General features: G+C 42.9%; 1 long non-coding RNA gene across 1 annotated transcript; it reads left to right on the top strand.

The window, feature by feature from the left end:
* The first annotated feature begins 345 nt into the window (after positions 1–345).
* Positions 346–5,831, top strand: LOC147375954 (uncharacterized). Its single transcript, XR_015160595.1, has 2 exons — positions 346–672; positions 5,668–5,831. It is a non-coding gene; the product is annotated as an uncharacterized LOC147375954 (long non-coding RNA).
* The last annotated feature ends 278 nt before the right edge of the window (positions 5,832–6,109 follow it).

Below are 6,109 nucleotides of genomic sequence, written 5' to 3'. Positions count from 1 at the left end.
TATTTTCTCCCTTGGTTACTAAGAGGTGTGGATTTCAACAACACCATGGGAATGGGAGATGAAGCTTTGGCCTAGAAAAAGGAAGAGAGAGAACAGACCCAGGGTAGCTTCATGAAGGCTGATCTCCATCAATCTCGGCTCTGAGCACAAAACCGGAAAAAAAAAAAAAAAAAAAAATCTCCCCTAAAAATTCACAACCCTGGGGCTACCCTCAGTCACTTTAGAGTTTGAATTAAAACTGTGCTGTCTGGGAATCCCCAGCCAGACATTAACAACAAAAAAGAAAAAAAGAAGACTGGCAGAAGCAAACCCGGAACCAAGGGGACATTCCTTGCCCGCTGGCACGGAACCCAGAGGCGTCGGACCACGCGTTCCAGGGGCAGTTACTACACTGCCCGCAGGGCCGCCCCCTTGGAGGCTCCCGGCTCGGCCTGCCGGTCGGGCTTTCCCACTTCTCGGGGTTCCCTTGGTGCTGCGTGACCATGCTGCGCGGCAGAGAGGGCTTCCTGCCGCCCACCGTGGCTGGCCAGGAACACGAGTTCGACAGCCTTTTCGAAGAGCTCTTCCAGAAGCTGGGCCGCCGCGGGGACGGGACGGTGGACATCGCGGAACTGCAGGAAGGACTGGAGGCCCTGGGCTTCTCTCCAGGCGGGGAGGAGGAGGTGGGCCTTGGTGCGTTCAGGCCTCAGGGAGCGTGCGGGGCCGGAGGCTCTGCAGGCGTGATATGGGGGTGGGGGCGGAGAAGACCCCCTCATCTCTTTGGGGCCTAGTCCCCAGACGTTTTTTGGTGTGAGCTGCTTCACCAGAGACAGCCCGGTGGTGGAACGGTTTTCCACACGTTTCTGTCCTATGAGTGAGCTGCTCAGGTGAAACGTGTAGCAGTCTTACCTAAAAATAGGGTCCAAGCCATCAAAACACAAAAGGTTCGCTAGGCGTTCCTACAGGTTAACGGAACCCCGGGAGGAAGCCAAATGCCTGGGCCTGGGCGCAAATTCGTTTCGCTCTTGGAAACTCCAAGAGTCCGTCTTGATGGCTCCTCCTGAGCTCTACCCAAGGGCGTCCCATAGCTTGGGAAGTGGGGCTAGCACTGAAGGGCTCCCCGCTAAGGCCTTTGGGAATTCCCTGTGTGTGCACTTGCTACTCAGAATACTACAGTGGGTTGCCATTTCCTTCTCCAGGGGATCTTCCAGATCCAGGGATTGAACCCACATACTTTGCCACTCCTTCATTGGCAGGCAGATGCTTTACACTGAGCCACCTGGGAAACCCCAGTTAAAACCAATACTTGCCCGTTTAACCCTACACTTAGAAGTCGCTGTACTGCACTACACCTTAAACCGTAGAGTTATCCTTAAGCTCAACACATGACAATATCAATACTCACTATTGTATTCTCAGAGGGTCCTCATTTCCACAACTGTATGTTTAACTAGCTGACTTACAGTAAAAATAAAGTCTTTGTTTTACTTAAAGCTTCTCTAAGAGACTAGTGGCCTCAGCAGCACCATGGGAACATGTGTGCACATGAGTTTGTAAAGGTGACAGTACACCAGGCTTTATAGAAATCTTTTCCTTGTGAGGTGACTGAATTACATTCAAGTACGGGAAATAGTATTTAATAAGTTTCCATCTGGTAGGCTTGAATTGAATGATGGATGTGAGAGCAGAGAACACAATCTAGAAAAACCATACAGTCAGCATGGTAACACATAGTTTATGCACCATAGTTCTTAGGATTTATACAGTGTATACCAGAGAAACGGGGGATGGATTAATGCTATCTAACATTTTTGTTATGGAAATTGATGGTTTAATCCCTAAGGCCCAACCAACCACAGATTCCAGTCCTGATTTTATATAACATGTATTGCTTTCACTGGATTCTGTGTGTCCAAGGCTTTTTGTTGCACTCACTTTGTGTTACACAGAATCAGCAAACAAACTGATGAAGTTATGCTTTCTTTCAGAACGCAGCCCCAGAATCTTGTTATTCCATCTCTCTTCTCAGGCAAGAGCTGGGTCTTCTGCTTTAGCAGCTTGTCAGTTTTATCTTCTATCCGTTTATCCCAGTGGTTCTCAACTAGGGGTGATTTTGTCCCTCAGAGACATATGACATTTTGGATGGTTGTGACACTGGGGGATGTATGTGTGTGATGTGAAGGATGTAGTCAGTCAGTCAGTCAATCAGTCAGTTCAGTTGCTCAGTCGTGTCTGACTCTTTGCGACCCCATGAACCGTAGCATGCCAGGCCTCCCTGTCCATCACCAGTTCCTGGAGTCCACCCAAACCTATGTCCATTGAGTCGGTGATGCCATCCAATCATCTCATCCTCCGTCGTCCCCTTCTCCTCCTGCCCTCAATCTTTCCCAGCATCAGGGTCTTTTCAAATGAGTCAGCTCTTCCCATCGGGTGGCCATAGTATTGGAGTTTCACCTTAAACATCAGTCCTTCCAAAGAACACCCAGGACTGACCTCCTTTAGGATAGACTGATTGCATCTCCTTGCAGTCCAAGGGACTCTCAAGAGTCTTCTCCAACACTACGGTTCAAAAGCATCAATTCTTCTGCGTTCAGCTTTCTTTGTAGTCAAATTCTCACATCCATACATGACCACTGGAAAAACCATAGCTTTGACTAGACGGACCTTTGTTGACAAAGTAATGTCTCTGCTTTTTAATAAGCTGTCTAGGTTGGTCATAACTTTCCTTCCAAGGAGTAAGCATCTTTTAATTTTATGGCTGCAATCACCATCTGCAGTGATTTTGGAGCCCAGAAAAATAAAGTCAGCCACTGTTTCCCATATATTTGCCATGAAGTGATGGGACCGGATGTCATGATCTTAGTTTTCTGAATGTTGAGCTTTAAGCCAACTTTTTCACTCTCCTCTTTCACTTTCATCAAGAGGCTCTTTAGTTCTTCTTCACTTTCTGCCATAAGGGTGGTGTCATCTGCATATCTGAAGTGATTGATATTTCTCCTGGCAATCTTGATTCCAGTTTGTGCTTCCTCCAGCCCAGCGTTTTTCATGATGTACTCTGCATATAAGTTAAATAAGCAGGGTGACAGTATACAGCCTGATGTACTCCTTTACCTATTTGGAACCAGTCTGTTGTTCCATGTCCAGTTCTAACTGTTGCTGCCTGACCTGCATACAGGTTTCTTAAGAGGCATATCAGGTGGTCTGGTATTCCCATCTCTTTCAGAATTTTCCACAGTTTATTGTGATCCACACAGTCAAAGTCTTTGGCATAGTCAATCAAGCAGAAATAGATGTTTTTTTTGGAACTCTCTTGCTTTTTCGATGATCCATTGGATGTTGGCAATTTGATCTCTGGTTCCTCTGCCTTTTCTAAAACCAGCTTGAACATCTGGAAGTTCACGGTTCATGTACCACTGAAGCCTAGCTTGGAGAATTTTGAGCATTACTTTACTAGCGTGTGAGATGAGTGCAATTGTGCGGTAGTTTGAGCATTCTTTGGCATTGCCTTTCTTTGGGATTGGAATGAAAACTGACCTTTTCTAGTCCCGTGGCCACTGCTGAGTTTTCCAAATTTGCTGGCATATTGAGTGCAGCACTTTCACAGCATCATCTTTCAGGATTTGAAATAGTTCAATTGGAATTCCATCACCTCCACAAGCTTTGTTCTTAGTGATGCTTTCTAAGGCCCACTTGACTTCACATTCCAGGATGTCTGGCTCTAGATGAATGTGAGTGATCACACCATCATGATTATCTGGGTCATGAAGATCTTTTTTTGTACAGTTCTTCTGTGTATTCTTGCCACCTCTTCTTTATGTCTTCTGCTCTGTTAGGTCCATACTGTTTCTGTCCTTTATCGAGCCTGTCTTTGCATGAAATATTCCCTTGGTATCTCTAATTTTCTTGAAGAGATCTCTAGTCTTTCCCAGTCTATTGTTTTCCTCTATTTCTTTTCACTGATCACTGAGGAAGGCTTTCTTATCTCTCATTGCTATTCTTTGGTACTCTGCATTCAAATGGGTGTATCTTTCCTTTTTTCCTTTGCTTTTTGCTTGTCTTCTTTTCACAGCTATTTGTAAGGCCTCGTCAGACAGCCATTTTGCTTTTTTGCATTTTTTTTTTTCTTGGGGATGGTCTTGATTCCTATCTCCTGTACAATGTCACGAACCTCTGTCCATAGTTCATCAGGCACTCTACCTATCAGATCTAGTCCCTTAAATCTATTTGTCACTTCCACTGTTTAGTCATAAGGGATTTGATTTAGGTCATATCTGAATGGTCTAGTGGTTTTCCCCACTTTCTTAAATTTAAGTCTGAATTTGGAAATAAGGAGTTCATGATCCTTATGGATATACTGAGAGATGATGCTAAACATTCTACAATGCACAGGACAACAAAGTTACTTGGTCTCAAATGTCAGTGGTGGCAGGGTTGAGAAACCTTGCTTATCCCAACCACAAGCTCCTTGCTCCTGTCTTCCAGTAGCTGACCATGCCCTTTACTTCACTGAGGAAGCAGAGGTGAACTGACATGAATATCCTCAGATTTCTGGCCTTCTCATAATGTGTCCTGAGCTGTAAAATAGGGATCTTATTAGTGCCTGTCTCATAGGACCATTATGATGATTCTACTGTCTCTCACCTGTTACTGTAACAGTCTTATAACCAGTCTTCCTGCCCTTATCTCTCACCTGTTACTGTAACAGACTTATAACCAGTCTTCCTGCCCTTACCTCTCACCATCACTTTTTCCACACTGCCACCATATGACATTTCTGAAAATACATCTCATTAGTTCATAACCCTCCTCTTCAGGGGTGTACAATGCTGGTGGGAAAAGTGTAAACTTCTTAGTATGGTATTGGAGGTTTCCTGATTTCCTGAAGGGTGTTGTGTTTGGTGGGACAGTTCTCCAACTTGCAGATATGCAGGGATCCAGGGTCTTCTCTTGTGAGTCTGTTCTCTTCAAGGGTCTCATCATCATCTGCATTCAGCTGATGAAAGGAATGAGCATGGAGGAAGACATATGAGAGGATTTTATTAGTTAGGCCTAGAAGTGGCACACATTACTTTCACTTGGATTTTGTTGGAGAGATCTTGGTCATAGGACCGTGCTTAACTGCAAGGGAGACTGGGAAATGTAATCTAGCCAAGTGTCCAAAGAAGGCAGTGAGGAATTTTGGTGGATGGCTGGTGATCTTTGCTACATTTCTCACACCTTTGTTTCTTTGTTTGCTCACCTTTTGCTCTTCATTTTAAAAATATTTGAGTCCCTTCTATCTCTGTCCCTTCTTCAGAGCGCTCACATCTTTGTTACCCTCTGATGCTTGATCATTTTCTACCATTGTGATTTTGGTGTCTTCCCTATTAGCCTGTAAGCTTCTGGAGCACTGGGATTATTGCTGACTCATTTCTGTTTCTCAAGTGTTTAGTTTCTTACATATTTATTGAGTGAATGAATACATGCATGGCTGTTGAGTAGAAGAGTAGTCAATTGCTAAAGTTCTTTAAAATTCCAGTACTCAAAGATTCTATGTTTTCAGTGTTAGAAATTTTACTCTAAAAATAAGGCACTGGTAATTTGTGGCAGATTAATTTACATGTGATAAATATATAAATATTTAAATGCTGTAATTTGTTATCTACCTTGTGTGAATGTATCTCTAATATCATTTTTTCTTTCTTGTAGATAATTTTAACATCTGTGGTTGTTAATGAGCATAATCTGCTGGACCTTGGCACATTTATGCAGTACGTGAAAGCTAATGAGATAAACATGAAATTGACTTTGAAGAGTTTGGACACAAATAATGTTGGTTTGTTTTTAATACAACTAGTAATTTTATCCAAAAATTAATTGTGTTTTAGTAAAGGTTTATTTTTAGGTGTTTGGCTTCCCTGAAAGGTTATTGAAAACTCATTTATTTAATTCTGTCATTTGTTTTATTATTACTTTTAAGAAATATTTTTAAATGATGTCATTTTTATTTACATACTACCTTTCAAAAAGAAAACCACCAACAAAAAGGTTATACCCTTGAGTAATATGCTTTTTAGCTAAAGATCTGAGAAATATTTATTTCATTTTGGTAAGGTTTTTCATGAAGCTCCATGTGACAATGGTGGTTAAG

The sequence above is a fragment of the Bos grunniens genome, chromosome 3 (assembly GCF_055505025.1).
Source record: "Bos grunniens cultivar Pamir isolate PY7600 chromosome 3, Bosgru_T2T1.0, whole genome shotgun sequence".
In the NCBI taxonomy this organism is placed as follows: Eukaryota; Metazoa; Chordata; class Mammalia; order Artiodactyla; family Bovidae; genus Bos; species Bos grunniens.
Note: the sequence above shows the minus strand (reverse complement) of the source record. Positions and strands in the feature narration are given on the sequence as shown.